We start from the raw sequence: 18,119 nt of genomic DNA, 5'->3' as shown, positions 1-18,119 counted from the left end.
CCACACATTATCATGGATAATCAGATTGGAAGGCAAATTGGATATCAAACTTTTGGAGTCTAATGATGGCTTTAGCGGATAGGGCCCAAGCTAAACAACCCCTAATAAGCTCAATTTGGAAGTTATGTGCATATATGGTAATTATTATTATATAACATTTAAATAATAAATTTTATATTAATATATATATATAGAAATATATATATTTTTTATACTAAACTAGAATTAAATAAAAATTTTAATTTGTAAAAAATTATAGTTTTATAATTAACACAGACCTCTTTATCAACAGAAAATGTGCAAGCCCAAGCCTGAGCGTGGCTCAATCATTGAGCCTAAATCTTGAGCCAGAGCCTAGCCCTTGTGTAAAGCCCGAAGTTCGAGCCCGAGCTCAAACCCCGATCTATACACAAAATGGTTTATTTTCAGTATATTTTTATAAACTAATATTATATTAATTTAGTAATAAATTAATAAACTAAGTTATATTTCTGTTATGGGCTCGGGCGTAGGATCGCGTCACAGGTCGCTCCACCGCAGGAACCTCTGATCTTTCCTTGCCTTTGGCCTTGCGTATAGGCCCTATTTTGACTATCTCATGGGTGATTTGTCCAAGAGATCACCTAACTTTCCTTTACTCTCTTCTTGACTGAATATTCGATATCTTCATTCAATAATGGTGTTTCCTTAAATAGGAGATTACAAGAGTCATAATCTTAGGGAGTCTCCTTGCTGAATAGGGAGACTTCTAATTCTATCTTGCTAAGGATAAGATATGCTAATCCTAATCTGATAATAAGATAAACTAATCCTAATCTGATAATAAGATAAACTAATCCTAATTTGATAACTTACTAACAAGATAAGATAAGAGCAATAGAATAAGATAAGAACAAGCAAGATGATCTAATCTAATCTGGCAGTGGGTCAGGTTCCTGTTGCTGCCGGCGGCGATGGTACGTCTTTCCGAGGAATGCATCCATAACATTACTCCCCTCTTGAACTACGAGCTTGTCCTCAAGCTCGAACTTCGGATATGTGGCTTGGAACTCTGTCAATGGGATCCATGTGGCTTCGGCCGATGGTAAGCTACACCACTTCACTAAGACTTCAAGAACTCCTTGATTGAAACGAGAGCGGATGACAGCTTTAGGTTGGGGAATCAGTTTGCCATCTTGCAGGGGTGGCAGGGAGGGGACTTGGTCCGGAAGAACACAGGTAAATGGTTTCAGCAAGGCGATGTGGAAGACATCATGAATCTGGCTGGTCTCTGGTAGTTCCAGCTGGTAGGCCACACTGCCAATCCATCGTAGAACCTTGAAGGGCCCATAGGACTTAGGGGCCAGTTTCGGGGCAACTATACTAGGACTAGTAATAGCTGCTCGGAAAAGCTGTTGTTGTTGATCATGTTGTTGCTTCTACTACTGCAGTTGTTGGTTGTCTGGCTGCTGTGGCTGAGGGTGTTGCTGCTGCTGTGGACCAAGAAGAGTCTATTGCTGCTGCTGTTGTTCGTCGGACGGCTCCGTCAAGTCTGGTCGGAGGCTGTTTGTGGTTATAGCCCCTTCTGGATTCCTCTCCCTGTTAGAGAAATACGATTCCAGCAAGTGTCGCAGCTCCCGAACATCGTCTTTGACCTCACGAACCTCCCTACTGGTTTCTACGAGCCTATGCTCCAGTTCGTGGACCCTAGATGATAGGTACTGCAGATCTCCCATGATGACCGACTCTGATACCAAGATGTTATGGGCTTGGGCGTAGGATCGTGTCACGGGTCGCTCCACCGCAGAAACCTCTGATCTTTCCTTGCCTTTGGCCTTGCGTACATGCCCTATTTTGACTATCTCGTGGGTGATTTGTCCAAGAGATCACCTATCTCTCCTTTACTCTCTTCTTGACTGAATATTCGATATTTTCATTCAATAATGGTGTCTCCTTAAATAGGAGATTACAAGAGTCCTAATCTTAGGGAGTTTCCTTGCTGAATAGGGAGACTTCTAATTCTATCTTGCTAAGGATAAGATAAGCTAATCCTAATCTGATAATAAGATAAACTAATCCTAATCTGATAACAAGATAAACTAATCCTAATCTGATAACAAGATAAACTAATCATAATCTGATAACTTACTAACAAGATAAGATAAGAGCAATAGAATAAGATAAGAACAAGCAAGATGATCTAATCTAATTTGGCGGTGGGTCAGGTTCCTATTGCTGCCGACGACGATGGTATGTCTTTCCGAGGAATGTGTCCATAACAATTTCCTAATAGTAAATTGATATTTATTAATAATTTAAGAAGCATATATATATATTTATTATATATAACATAAGTACTTTTTTATATATGTAATAGTATCGGGCCAAGCTTGGGCTCGAGCTAGGCTTATTTGAGAAAGCCTGAACTCGAGCCCACATGCCTAAAATTTTGTCCAAACCTAAAAAATAACAGGTCAAGTCGGGCCAGGCCGTCGGGCTACCTGGCCCATGAATAAGTCTAATTGTATATATAAACAATTGTATACATAAAAAATCATATGAAATAAAAATTTAAATATCTTTTTCAATTTTTTTAAAAATGAACCTCTCATAGCTTGGCCCAGCCTACGGCTTGGCCTGGCCCAAGGCTCAAGCTATGGACTAGCCTGGCCCACGGCATGGCACGGGCCTGTGCGGGCTAGGGAGGGACGCCCCGTTGGCCAGCACAACACGACCTGCACTTTGTGCGGCTTGCATGTGGATCATGTTGTGCCTACCCAACATGACCCGATTTACACCTCTACTTGGACCTGCCCAATACTAGGGACGATGCGGGGAAATTCAAGGATTCCCCATCCTTGATGAGGAGTGGGGTGCCTTGTCCCTGAACTCACTTAACATTGAGGAGTGGTTGCCTTGCCCTGAACCCACCCGACACTAGGGACGGGGCGGGGATGGGGTAGAGTGTCTTAACTATGGGGCAGGGATAGGGATGGGGTGCCCTACCCTGAACCCACCCCATTCTCATTCCTATATAATTTTTAATTACTAGTGAAAATAATAAAAATGTTAGCTTTTGTAATTATTTTTATTTATTCAAAGATAATCAAAATTTCATTTAAAAATAATAAAAATAATAATAATTATTAAAATTACTACAAATTATTAATAAAACTAAATTTATTAAAAAATATTTATTCATATTAAATTAACATTAATTATTTTATGTAAATCAACATTAAATGAAAATTAAAATTATTAAAATTTTAGATATTAACAATAACTTTGAATACTTTTATTTAATTAAACAAAAAATTTTGACTATTAATTTAATATTAATTAATGGTAAATAAAATTATTAAACCTCTCAGATTTTCCTGTGCATCACACAGATCCCTGCTAGTATATAAAATAAAATTGGATGGTGCATGTCATCATGCCTCTTCTTTAAGAGAAGCTATTTATCTATTTTCTCCATTTTTTTCATTTTTCTTATTTTATTTTGTTTTAAAAATATAAAAAGATTAATCATTGAATATTTTGAATAGATTAATAAAGTTGCACACTATTAGAGAGAGAGACATTTGTGTTTTCCAAGGCCTCTTATTTTAATGCATGTTACTGTTACATTTATAAAAGACATTTAAGAGAGGGGGGCGATGTAAGGACCTTTGGGTATTTTAGGCCCCCTTAAGGACTAAAGAACTCATAATACAAAACCCCAAAACCCTAATATTCATAAAGTAATAAAATATTATTAATTTAATAATAAAATAATAATACTATAATAAAGTATTACTAAAATAATAATAGCAAAGAAAGATATTAATTATTTAACATAATAATAATGTATAAATAAAATATTAATAAAATATATTTTGGGGTAGGAAAAATACTTTTAGTTATACATACTATGTAATAAATAAATAATAAAATAAAAATATTAATACTAATAATTAAATAATATTAACTACAAATACTAAGATATTAATTATTAAAGACTAACAATAAAATAACAATAAAAAAGTACTAATAAAATAAACCAAACAACAACAATCACAATCCAATAATTATGTCTACATATATATTATGTATAACTATAAAAAGTCTATAATTGATAAATTTAATATTTAATATTTATATATATTTATTATACTTATATACTTTAAAAATAATTGGTTTTTTAAAGTTTATACTTCTGGATGGTATGGTATGTACTTACAAGATGAGTGAGGTTTCATGAGATTGCTATGATGTGTATGGATTACAAGTTTAGGACTAGATTCCTACAACATGGGTGGGTCCCTCCATTCGTGACAATTGAGCAGGCAAAATACACTCGATAAATTGAATAAGATGAAAAAGATGATTGAAAATGGGTCTGATCTTACCCATTTTCAAGCGACCCATGCCCTTCATAATATCCATCTCCCCTTATAGTTCGTTCACCTTACGCATGTTCAGAATGGATTGGTCTGTCCATGGTTTGAATAACATGCCACAATGACAAAAATTTGCATGTCAAAATCCCTTTTAGTTAAATTCTCTAAAAATAGCTTTAATTATAGTAGTACGATTATTATTTTTTAGGGAAATTGTCTAAAACTCACCATGAGTTTTCAGCATTTCTCTTAAATTCACCACAATTTTTCAAAATGTCTAAAACTCATAATGTCACTAACTTGACACTAAATAGATTAATGGGTGTTAATATAATGCCATTTTAACCTTTCATCGAAAAATACAAAATAAATTAACGGGTGTTAATATATACCATTTTAATATTTAGACATGAAAAAATGAAAAAGTTCAAAAAAATATTTTCAAATATAAAATACATAAAAACATAGAAATTACAAAAAAATATAAAAAATAATCAGAAAATAAAAATTGTAGAAAAAACACCAAAAATTATAGAAAAACACAGAAATTGCAAATAAATAACAAAAAATATAGGAAAATTTATAGATAGTACAAAATAGAAAAATATAAAGAAAACAGAAGTTATAAAAAACAATGGAAATTATAAAAAAACACTAAAAATGAAAAAAAACAATAAAATTGAAAAATGAAAAAGGCCATTTTTCCTATAACTCGCCATTCAAGGGTAATTGGGTCATGAAAATTATTATTTATGATGACATGGACACCTCTGTTAAGAAACATTAATGGTGCACTAATGGAAGGTGAGTTTTGAAAAATAAAAACTTAATGACATGGTGAGTTTTAGACATTTTGAAAAGTTGTGAATTTAAGAGAAATGTTGAAAACTCATGGTGAGTTTTAGACAATTTCCCTATTTTTTAAAGACAAACATAGAAATTGAAATCTGATTTTGATAAAGGTAAGATCAAGGTCTCTGATTATTCCAGGGAGGAATAATCAAGGTTACGTTTTGTTCATGATATTATATATGAGATATACATGATATTATATATGCGATGTAAAAGTAATCAAGGTTACGTTTTGTTCGAAGGAAAAAGTAGGGAAAGGTAGGGAAATCTTTACAAACCTTGTATGGGTTTCCCTGTTTTTCCCTTCCTTTCCCTACCTTTTCCTTCAAACCAAACATAGCCTAAGGGTTTTGCATACAATCTTAGAGACCTTGAAAAAATGCTGAAACAAAAGCCAAATTGGATGTTTAACAATGTCTGAACCTTCTACTTTTATCAATTAGTACAACAATATCTATAAGGCGATATTTGAAACTATTTTCTTCAGGTTTTACTATACGAAAAATCAAGAAAATACCAACTGGAATGCAAACATATGGAAAAGAAAACATACAAATTGTAACTTGATTTGGTGATGATTTGTGCCTCCATCAACAGATGAATCCTTGCAAAATTATCTGAACCGAATACAAATTTTGCATGTGATCCAGTTATTGCATCATTTTGTTTGTAATGATGATTTGCACTTGTAACTGATACAAAATTTGTAATTTTTGTCTCATTTGCAGTCAAAATTTTGCATCCTAAAACCTAATGAAAATTTTGAACTACTTGGATGCCTCCTGCCTCAATAGTCAATTCTCTCATATAAGTGAGGACCACATCATCTTGCTTCTCCCTACCTCACACTCCTAAACAAATGACCCTCTTCCTATTTTAATTAATTTTTACAAAAAAAAATAAGACACATAGATCAAATCTGTGGCAGAAGAGTAAACCAGAATTTACAGTTTACACAAAGCCTTTTTGCACTCCCATGTATACATTTAAACCAGTGCAAATGACAGCAAACAAACAAAGTCTTATGTTCAATACAACATTACAAATCTCAATTAGACACTTACTAGTTTTCCCATTGAAAATTAGGGTTTTCTGTGCAGTATACCTTATTCAAATACAATATATATATATATATATATATATATATATATATATATATATATATATAAACTTGTATAGGCTTTTAGAAAATATATAATTTAAACACCAAAAATACCCCCATATGAACAATGCATGTATTCTCAAATTTCACAGGCAGATTGGGTAGCACATTCACTAGATGAAACAAAAGTCACTAAATTTTACTTGGAAATATTAATTAATCCAAATTAAAGAAACTACAAAGCTGTTGATACAACATGGACATGGTCGGCCTATCTTAAAAGACTTATTCCATCTTTACAAACTTGGACATGATAAATAATCTGTTTATTGTCCAATTACTTTTTTAATTTCTTCTTTTTCAATCATTCCTTCTTTTTACATACATCTACTACATTAGAAATAAAGGAAATGAAGAGAGCAGATAATTCCTTGTTTGTTTTGTCGAAAAAGGTATCTAGTCATGGTTATATTAATGTAACTTATTGTAAGAGACATATGATCTGATTGCCGGATCGACGTCCATTTTCCTCTCAGCCCTCACGGGATAGGAGTGTTGGGTGCGCTGGGAATTGGGTTTGGTTGTCCTACACCAGGCGGATATGTCACTTTTTGCAGAGTCAGCAGAGATCACACTGTCATCAACGGAAAATTAATATGCATTAGCCTCTCCGCCTCTGATGATCGATTTGCAGGCTTCATATATACAAGACAATATACATTATTGAACCACAAAATTAATGATCTCTCTCGAACTCTCTCTCTTTCTCTCTCTCTCTCTATATATATTGATCTCTCTCTCTTTCTCTCTCTCTATATATATATCTCTCTCTTTCTCTTTCTCTTTCTCTTTCTCTTTCTCTCTCTATATATATATATACATACCTTTGATACAATAAAAAGAGTAAGAGGACAAGAAAACATAAGCGTCAAAGAATCAACAGCTCCATCTTGGTGTTTTGTTGTTCTTCTGGTGCTTGCAGCCCTTTCCTGCCCAAGTCAAATTCAAATGGTTCCAATGAGTCTAGGCCATTGTCGACGGATCAATTTCTCTGCATGTCTGTGGAAAGATGTTCTACTGTTCATACTTGGTGACCTTTAATTATAATAACAATAAAAAGTTGCAAAAATTAATTCAAACTTGTTAATATAATAATAATAATAATAATAATTTTACAACAAATTTTATTAATTGAAAGTTCAATTAAATTACTAATATTATAAATAAAATTGGTTGTATAAATAAAATAATAAAAAATAGTAATCTTGTAAAATTAATTTTACTATAAAAAATTTATTAATTTTCAAAATAATTTTTAGGATAAATTTTTTAAATTATCCTTATGTTTTAGCTAAAACATAATTGACTAAATGTATCCTTACTCTTTGAAAATAAAACCTCGCCAACCCCTACCGGCGCTGGCCTGTAGGTCATCAGCGTTTGCAACGATGTCTCCGTGTCGGAGCGCATCCCGCCGAGCACGTAAAGCACACCCTGCCGTGACAGCGATGCGCAGGCGAAGCCAGGAGGGCACACAGGTTTGACGCAGGGCATGGGAGGTAAGATGAACCAACGACCCGATCGTGGGTCCACGGCTTGCCATTGAATCTTGCCCGTCGGTTTGTGAAAGGCGAAGACGAAGATGTAAAGCATAGAGAGCGAGAGGGTTTTCTTGGAAAGCAGAAAGTTGGGGTTTGTGATGGCTCTGTTCCAAGACGAAGACACAGAACGAACCAGCATCTGATAAGGGTAGGGGAGATGTAAAAGACAGTGCTCGGCGATCTCGTCCGGTAACCCAGGAATCAATGGCTCTGAGTTCTCCTGATTCTCTTCAGAATTCTCAACCGTTGGAGTCGTTGATGCTTCCAAAATTGCCATTTTCAAGCCCTTCTCTGCAAATCCAAAATTCCAGCGAATGAGAAGCGAGAAGTGGAAAGTATGAACAGAGTAAGAGACTAAGAAGTATAAAAAACGGTGGACTTACAGAGCTTGCTTGATTGCTCAATAGCTTGATGGATTGGTTTTGCGGGATTTTTTTCCTTTTTTTTTTTAATTTTTAATTTCTGATCGGATTGAAAGGTGTGTCCATGACCACCCCTAATTAAGAATATCATAAGCCTGCAATTTATATATCTCTATTTCCATCATAATTTCAACCCGATATATGAAATTTCACTCGGTCAGATCCTTCCAACTCTTGGTGTGTCAATTGATCACATTATTTGTATCTTACGTAAGTTTTATGACTATTTCCTGTCATCCTTTGCATTTATTAGTTCTCAAAGACCTTGACCTTGAATATAATTCCCTCCACCAGTTTCAAAGCTTTTGAAAATTGAACACATTGCACCAAACCAAACGAAAGTTTTATGGTTGTCACTGAAAGGTGCCATCACTAACTTAAATGCATCAAAATTGAATTGAAGGGTGTCATACAATTTGGATATACACAACTATGGCATATGTTGGATTCAGATGTCAGCCTCAGCCCATGAAGGGAAGAAAAGGCCCTCCCGGCCCATAAGATAAATTAACCAGGTAAGACTGGCCACGTCATCCCTACCTGTGTGTGTGGATGTATGTGTATAGATGACTTACAAAAACTTTCTCCTTGACTAACTTGATGGAAAGATAAGAAGACTTCACAGGATTACAGAAAATACATTTCGGCAAAATACGACCAGCAGCAGCCATGGTAGGAAAAATTTTATGCTGCTCAACAAATCTCATCTTGTTTCAAAGGAGACCCGATTTTATCCTCACAATAAAATTGGTTCTCACACCGTTCTCAGCCATGTATTAACAACTTCTCAGTCCTTGTATATTTTCATTCATGCAAAGATGTTTCCAATGCACTACTCAAAGGGTTGTGAAGACAAAATCCAGATGATCAATTGGAAGGCTTCAACAGAAAACTACTGTGATCATGTCATGTGGATCAATGGCTAGCTCATGTTTCAGATATGAAACTGATAAGAACAGATATTATGATTTACCAAAAAAGAATAAAGATAAGAACAGATATTACACTTGATCTTAGCCAAAAGGCGAAGAGAGGTATAGTTCGATCTGACTCCTCACCTTCATTTTAGAGTTGCATACTTGCAACTATACCATTGCAAGCAGCCATTATTAATTGCTTCATATGGTTGTTTATGGCCCATCTAGGCCATCCATTTGAGATTGGCTGGAATTCAATGCTGCACCGTGCACATCCACCCCTAGTGGGTGATGACTGAGTGTATATCCTAATTTGTGATAGTGGGGGTATGCATGCCTTCATCCAAAGTTCAGATCGGCTACCCAAAAGACACTATCAACCGCACAGAAAGAACATCTCAGTTGTCATCATATATGGGATTAGTTGGTTCTAGGTTCTCTTAAATTTCATCCCCAACTTAGATCTAAAGCCCACATAGATTCATTTTAGGTCCAAATTTTCCTAATTTAGGTGGGGTTAGTTGGGTTTGGGTTGGGCCCTCCCATCCCATCTGCCAGCCCAAATCTGAATCCATGCCTGGAATTCCGTAGAACTAGAGACCTCAATTCACAACTTCAAATCCTTAAAATGGATAAAACCCATTAGTGAGTGTGGACCAGCAGTTCCAAATTCCAATTAATTGTGGCTGAATCCCATATCGGGAGAAAGAAGAGAACTCCACTCCCCATGAATTCTATATAAGATTCTTTTACGTTTCAACTCATTCACGCAGCCGCGCGGTGAGTACATAGCGAACTATTCTTTCGCCTTTTACTAAAGAATACCGTGTACTCGCCGCATTCAGCGGCATACGCCTATTTTTGGAGGGCTTTTCCATCTTTTGGAATGCCCCAACAATTCTTTACTCCCAAGGTTTTACTTCAGTTTGACTTGATGTGGGGGGTTTTGGTTTTGGATGTCCGGTTTCTCTCTTCTCTGCATTTCATTCTCTTTGTCCTGTGTTCTTGGTTACAAGTGGAAAACTTATCCACCAAATTCACAAATGTGCAAACAGAAACTTCTCACCTCATGGGTTTTTTGCAGTCTTCTATTTTAGTGAGGCCGGAACTTTAAAAACTGGCAAAAGAAAAACGTCTAGTTTTTGATCTTCACCATTTGACTCTCTTTGTGGTTTATCTCTTTGAGCAGGTCTCTCTAATGAGATCATGTTTATGCAAATTTTGACATGTAGGATCCAAGAACACACACCTTTCTATATGACAACTTCCAATCCTAGACCAAGTGCTGTAGTCTGCAGGCATTCAAATTCTTTACTTTTGATATGGGTTTTGGTTTGAGTTTTTAATGCAACTGACAGACTGAACAATAGCAGCTCTGGCCAACCAAAACATTAATTCGTTTGAGTTTTGACTGAATTTAACAATGAGAATGCCAGCTTTTATTGTTCAACTAATTGGTAGTTTACTTTTGTCGATTATAAGTAGTCATAAAATGCAAGTTGTTTTCATGATTATCCACATTAAATACAAACAAACAGAACATCTCAGTGACTCATTTCCTTATTGTCTTTCAATTTCTGTTTACTATTTTTGAGTTCCAAAATTCATCTCAGGTTAGATGGTCTCATTTTTTCATTATTTTGTTTACCTGGGTTGCAATTGTTATCCTTTTCTGGATGATATCAGGCCTCTTGGATTGTTATTTTAGATATGTTACATTACATGACTTTGGTGACATTAACTTTCTCTACTAATGATACTGTACAGCTTACTTCTGGATCTTCATGAACATACGTGTAACTGAAAACAGGTAGGATTTCTTTTGCAGGTATTTTTTTCTAATATATTTTGTTTAAATACGAAAAGAGAAGTGATTAGATCCATGTCTCCTGTATAAACTAACCAAGGGTACATTAGGATCTAAGTCATATCATCAAAAAAGAGTTTTTGAATCCATATTAAGTCTTTAAGACTCATGCTTTATCAGAAAAATTTCAACGTGCCAATGTTCCTCCATTGAGCTATGGGTTGAAATAGAAAATGAGATTGTAAGCAAGAGATGGATGGGTAGACTAAGGACATGCCAGATTCGTATGAACAGCATGGGGAAATTGGAATTCACCAACCCAATACTCCTCTGGATGAACCCAAACTAAACTAATTGGTTGTTCTGTGTAACAACCACAGAACATTGAGTCATGGATGACTGCTACAATTTCCACACCCATCTAAACTCTAAAGATATTAATGCTAAAAAGGGTTTAACCCATTGAAAGGAAAGAACATAACTGGAGAAGATGCTTGCTAGAGTAGTATTTGAAGTACAGGTGTCTGTCGAAGAATATTCTACCAGGAACCAACTAGATGAAGTACAACGTTCTTTATTCTAGTTTGGAGGGTGTAAGACATTTTTCATATGTTAATAAAGGAGATGAGCTAAACTCTGAGAAAATAAATAAGGAAATAAGTTCATGGATATTTTTGATGGTTTGGAGGAAGCAATGCATTGACCTTTTCACTATTGACAGAATTCTTCTCTTCCTCTATATTACTTCTTATACCTCCCTCTCTTATTTGTTTCTTTCCTATCTTTTACCAATGTGGGACTTGAAAACATAACAGAATGTTATTGGAACCGATTCCAAAGATATGATAGCCTTAATGCTTCAGAATTTGTTACAGCACGAGTCGCTGTTGAAGATGAATGACTTCCAAGTCCTTAAAGAACAAAGGAAGTCTGAATGAAGGCTAACTGCATCTTCCCAAGTAGGTCATCACAATATAGAACAAATTAACACAGTAAAACTTGAACAAGGAAGCATTGGGTAGGGGCCGCGCGAACGCGTACCCCCGCTCTCACAAATTATGACGTACACTCTCCCACTTGGGGAGATGTTAAGCTGGCACCCCTCCTCAGTGCAATGGAGGTCGCCCGCCTAGGCCATGGGCCTTCTTGTTCACCCATTGACCCCGTCCAGGTAAGTATGTTCTTCTCTTCCTCTCTATTCTTTCTTATATCTCTCTCTCTTATTTGTTTCTCCCCTATCTTACCGATGTGGGACTTCAAACCAAACAGAACGTTAGACTAATCAGAAATGCTCAGTTGCTCATTCTCCTGTCATACCTTCTGATGCCTTCAAATACATATGAGAGCTTCTTTCAGGCACTGGTATTACTTATTTCCAATGACGTTGGCCATGATCAGATAAATATGAACTATTTCGTTTCGATTTTGTATTTAATTTTTTAATGAATAAATTTCCTTGACCGTCCAAAATCACATCCATACCCCCAATGCTCGAAAAAATGGAACACATGGCAAATATAATTAGAGTTAGAGGGTCCAAAACTTTGCCTCCAATAATGCTTTTTCTTTACCTGATTTTTGTCGACCTCCTTTTGTGGAATTCGTGTGGGGTATTATAGGTATTATGATAAAGATGAAGGTTGAAAAATACTTCATACAAAAAAATAATTAATGGATCTAAGGGTATTATAGGTATTATGATAAAAAATAAGAAAAAACATCACAAAAATGCCCATGTTTTCACCATTCAACAAATGAGTGGTGAAGTGGTGATCTATATGTAAGGTGGTAATCTATTTATACATACATAGGCTCGGTTTGGTTTGTGGGATGAGAAGGTAAAACATGGAGTATTTAGAATATTTCTCCCTTCTCATGTTTAGTTTGTGAGATGTCATGAGATGGGATGGGAAAAAGGTGGGGTTATAGATCCTAGTTCTTGGGTTGTGGAGTCTCACCACTTTGTGCTAAACAAGTGAGAATGTAGGGTGAAACTTATTTAAAAGAAAAAACACCATCCTTGTAGTATTTCTATGAGTTAATACTAGATTCTTAACCTATAAATAAATAATTAATCATTTTATAACATATTAATAAAATAATGTAATTAAAGCAATTAATAAATAACTTAAATAATTAATTAATAAAAATATTAATCAATAAATAATTTAATAGTTAATTATATTTCCAAAATAAACTATTAAAATTATTAATTCAATCATAAGTATTAATAAAATAAAATATTCATAATAAGATAAAAACTAATTAAAATGATTAATTAATTAATTAAGAAATAACAACAAGCATTTAACAATTAATTAATAATTAAATAATTATTTTATAATATTTTAATTAAAATAAATAATTTATAAATTTAAAAATATTTTAATAATATATGATAAATAACATTAAAATTTAATTAAGTCATGGTTCTTAATAAACTATAATATTGCTAATAACATAAAAATTAATAAAATATAAGATAATAATTAATTAACTAATTATGGATTTTAAATATTTAATAATAAAATAACAAGTAATAAAAAAGTATTATCTACTAATTAATAATTAATTAGCTAAGTAATTAATGAATAAATAAGGATTTGATTATTAATCTGATTAATTATTTAATAAAAATAATTAATAAGAAAAATAAAATTATTAATTAATTCATAATAAATATTAATTCTTAGTAAGTAATTAATTAGATAATTATCAATAATAATTAATTATAAAATTATTTCATTAAAATATTAATATTTAATAAAAGTAATATATAAAATAATAAAATATTACTAATTAATTAATAATTATTTCTAAATTTTTCCACTATTTTCCCTTTTGCAACCATACAATGGAGCAAGAAAAATTTCCACCCAGTTTTCTTTTCTCATCCCATCTCATTCCACCAAAATCTTCCCACAAATCAAACACAACTTAACTCTTTCTCTTTTCCCCTTCCCAACCCTCCAACTAAAACAAATTAACACTTTCTTCCACAATTCTTCTATGAATTCGTTGGTTTCTCCTATAATTTTCTTTCTATAGGTTTCGCTCCTATGAATTTTTTGGATTTTCCTATTATTCCTTTTTTATATAGGATTGTCTCCATATCTCATGTGTATCTACCCATATAATAGCTTTTTTTTAATTAGCTCAATACATTTTACCTAAAATTTCCTCCTCCCTTTTTCCACTTCCCAACCCTCTCCATAGTGCAACATCACCATCCTCTTTTCACCTTCTTTCTTTCTTTAGAAAGTCACCAATATTACAAAATAAATTGAACAATCTTCCATTTGCATATTCCTCTTCCTCCTCATCACAGTGTCTCTAAACCTATAACACTCTTAGGTAAAGTCCGTATATTATTCATTTTTCTTGCCAAGTTTTACATAATCTAATAACTTGTTAGTTTTGTAATATTCTAGATCTTTTAGACTTAAAATATTGCAAGTGGAAAGGAGGGTTGATCTCAACAGATTTAATGCTCAATTGGTCCCTTTGATGTCTAGAACATTTCTTTCTATAGTAACATATATAGAATATAACAAATACATCAATCCAAGCATGAGTCTTACAATACAAGTTTAACAATTGTAATAATAATATAATTAAATAAAGGCTAACAAGTTAAAAAAAGTATCATTGATTCTTTTATGGACTAACAAGGTATCAAACAAATTTTTCATTGTACCATAATAGTAAAAAATTCACTTATATTCTAAATTTATAAAATCATAAATTTTTACATGTTTGAATCCTAATTCAAATAAACAAATGCATTTTTATGTATATAACCCATAAATTGTTTTGCTAATTTAATTTATTAGTTCACAAAAAAAATCAAAATGAAAAGTATTTTAATGCTTTAAATAAAAAATACTAATAAAAGTGAGTTAGAGTATAGCCAAAAGTATCTTATTATACCATTTTACCTAAATCTAAAGTAGTTTACTAGCTTAGGTTCTAAGATTCTTAGATTCTAGTTTTTAGTTTGTTTATTTACATGAGCAAATTTTGACACTCGTATCTTATATTCTAACCACCTGAAATAAAAATTTATTCTTCCAACATAAATTTTTCATAATATATTACAAATTAAAATCGAATCCCAATAAAAAATTTCACAAAAATAATTAATTTACTATATTCTAAAGTTGGTTGTTGACCAATATTCCTAGAGTTTTTCATATTTAATTTACTATGTTAATGGACCAAACTTTTAAGACTTGGTACTTCCAGCTCAATTATTTGTTTCGCAAATGTAACCTATCATTGTGAAGACCTCATGGGACAAACCTTTTTAAAAGTTTAAAATCAATTAGTTGTTAAATTTTTCTAAATTCCTAAATTTAACATATTTAGGGTACCAATTTCCACAAATCTTATTTTTTAGCTCAAAAGTCCAAATGAGAAGTTTTATCTATTGTTTTGAAAATTTCATTGAAAACTAAAATGAAAAATCAAGAGATAAGAAAATTTACTTGAATAATGATTTGATGTTAAATAATCGTTAAGATTAACCCATACTTTGATTCTCTAAGGATGGGTTGTTTTTACCTTTTCTAATGTCTAAAAAGAGAAAAAAAAAGTAAAATGTTATTTTGATCAGCTAATAAAAAGATTAAGTTTCTTCACTTACTGCTCCCTTCTTAACAATTCTTTTATTTTTGCTAAACAATTTCTTTTAATAAAAATCTGCAAACAACTGTTACTTCTTTCTCACTACTATCATTAATTGTTATTATTATTTTCTTTTTTTTATTAGAGTATAGACTCTTGAGAAAATGTTGTAACAAAATCTAAATTGGTTATATGGATGTATATATGTTAATAGGTGAAGATCTTGTTATGATTTACGTATGAGTATATATAGAATAAAGAAAACCCCACATGAAAAAAAATGAAAAGTTCAAAAAACTTGTATACAAAGATTAGCCCATAACCTAATAGTTTAAGCTTTTTTTTAAGGCAAGACATCATATTTCATTCAATTATGAAACTTGTATGAATACAGAGTAGTGATCACAGTACCAAACAAGAAAGTACCACAAACAATGTATGAAAATAAAAAAGTGATAACAATACTGAGAAAAAAACACAAGCCTCTAGAAAGAATAAAATATAAATAGTAGATAAAGGAGAAAATGAAGAAACTTCTACAATAGACAAAAGATGTAGCAGAATCACAAACAAAAGAGATAAATGAATGCATTTCCAACCACTGAATGAGAGAGATAAATACAATAGCGATTTACCATAACTTTAACCATTTGGAACCATAACCGTCAAAACTTTAATGAACTAGAACTAAATAGAACTTTAAAATTCTAGAACCATAACCGTCAGAATTCTTATCGCCGAAATTGGAACCAACTAGAAGTTTAACCATTTGAAAGAAGTAACCACTAGAACTAGAATGATTAAGGCCATCGCCCAACACTCCGCCTCTTATACTAAAATTCTGGCAAAAGAGAACAAAAAAACAAGAAAAAGAAAAAAGGGAGAAGAAATGAAAGAGAGGAGGATTTAACCAAATTAATCAAAAAGAAAGAAGACTAAGGGAAAGGGAGAAGGGAAGAAGAAAACGAAAACGAAAACGAAAGGGAGAGAGGGAAGAAAAGGAATTACTGAAATTGAAAGAAGAAAACCTGAGGACAACCCCGAGATGGTGACTATTTCAAAAAGAAAGAGAGAAAACCTCTAGAAACCCAAAGACGGAGACTCTCTTAAAGAAGAGAAGAGAGATAGAGAACCTTGAGGAAAATCCAGAGACAATAGTTTAAGCTTTTAGGTTAAAGGTGGTCTAATTCTTATATATAAGTCATAAGTGTGTATACAAATTCTTCAGTTTTGTAACTCTCCTAACCAATGCAAAATAGAATGTTAGAATTCCCTTATAAGAACTCCGCATTGAAAAAGAATAAGATGTACAAGGGATTTATATACAAGGATTAGCCTACAATTTAATGGCCTTAACTTTTGAGTTAAAGATAGCATTTAACTCTTGTATATAAGTTCTACGAGCGTGTATAGGTTCTCTGAATTTTATAATTCCCTCAAAGCACAATAGAATATTGAAGGTTCCATTTTTATGAGGTGAAATCCACAAATAGAGATAAAAAACTTAAAACAAAAATAAAAGATAAAAAAATTAAAATATTAAAATATTCTTTATATATAAATGAAGTGATCCACACATTGAAAAAAAATGAAAGAAACTAATATATAAAGACTAGCCCATAATTTAATAATTTAAATTTTTAATTAAAATTAGGTCCCTTTATTGAGGTGAGCCCCACTATTAAAGACAAGGGAAGTTAAAATAGAAAAAAAAAACATTGCAAATTTTGTAAAAAATCAATAATCATTTTTAATATTTTTTTCTTATTTCTTTATTGTGAATTCACTTTTACTGAAAATTTTTTTATATGTTATCCATCTTATTAATGATATTTGTTGTTGAAAATCAATGGTTATTGATTTAATATTTACTATATATTTCTAACTAACTACAAACCATTATAACTTATTATTTAGTCTCACAGTTATCATGCAAATCTTGGTGTTCATATTATTGCTTATGAATTAGTATCAAAGCTATTGATTCTTATATAAATCATAGAAGCAAGTTTAGTTTGGATGATTTTATTAAATGGAAAAAATTGGTCTTATAAGGAATATTTTTATCTCCATTAGTATAAGATTTTGATCTTATAAGAATGAGATTAATAAATTTTCAAAATTATGAGATGGGTTATATAAAATAATATGAATTGCAAATCAGTTTTCAAATATGTAAAACGTGTTTTATATCTCTACTTAAATTTGATTTTAACTAAAAAGCAAAATAAAGATGCTGTAATAATTAATTTAGTAGTGGAAATAGAAACTCTACAAAGGGTCTTTTGTGGTATATCTTATTTTGTTAAAATACTTGGTGATACATCCTATTTTGTTATTATTATAAATTATATTATTAAAAAGTATTGATTTATATTTTAAAATCTATAATAGTTGTTGTAGATACCTCATTTTTGAACACTTTTATCAT

General features: G+C 32.2%; 2 non-coding genes and 1 pseudogene across 2 annotated transcripts; 1 reads left to right on the top strand and 2 right to left on the bottom strand.

The window, feature by feature from the left end:
- Positions 1 to 9,212: 9,212 nt before the first annotated feature.
- LOC148792185 (U2 spliceosomal RNA) lies at positions 9,213 to 9,376 on the bottom strand (annotated as a pseudogene).
- A 650-nt stretch (positions 9,377 to 10,026) lies between these two features.
- LOC148792184 (U5 spliceosomal RNA) lies at positions 10,027 to 10,145 on the top strand. Its single transcript, XR_016070979.1, has one exon. It is a non-coding gene; the product is annotated as a U5 spliceosomal RNA (small nuclear RNA).
- Positions 10,146 to 12,081: 1,936 nt separating this feature from the next.
- Positions 12,082 to 12,241, bottom strand: LOC148792183 (U1 spliceosomal RNA). The gene has a single exon (XR_016070455.1). It is a non-coding gene; the product is annotated as a U1 spliceosomal RNA (small nuclear RNA).
- Positions 12,242 to 18,119: the final 5,878 nt, after the last annotated feature.

This window comes from Nelumbo nucifera, chromosome 4, assembly GCF_055504915.1.
Source record: "Nelumbo nucifera cultivar China Antique chromosome 4, China Antique-T2T, whole genome shotgun sequence".
NCBI lineage: Eukaryota > Viridiplantae > Streptophyta > Magnoliopsida > Proteales > Nelumbonaceae > Nelumbo > Nelumbo nucifera.
Note: the sequence above shows the minus strand (reverse complement) of the source record. Positions and strands in the feature narration are given on the sequence as shown.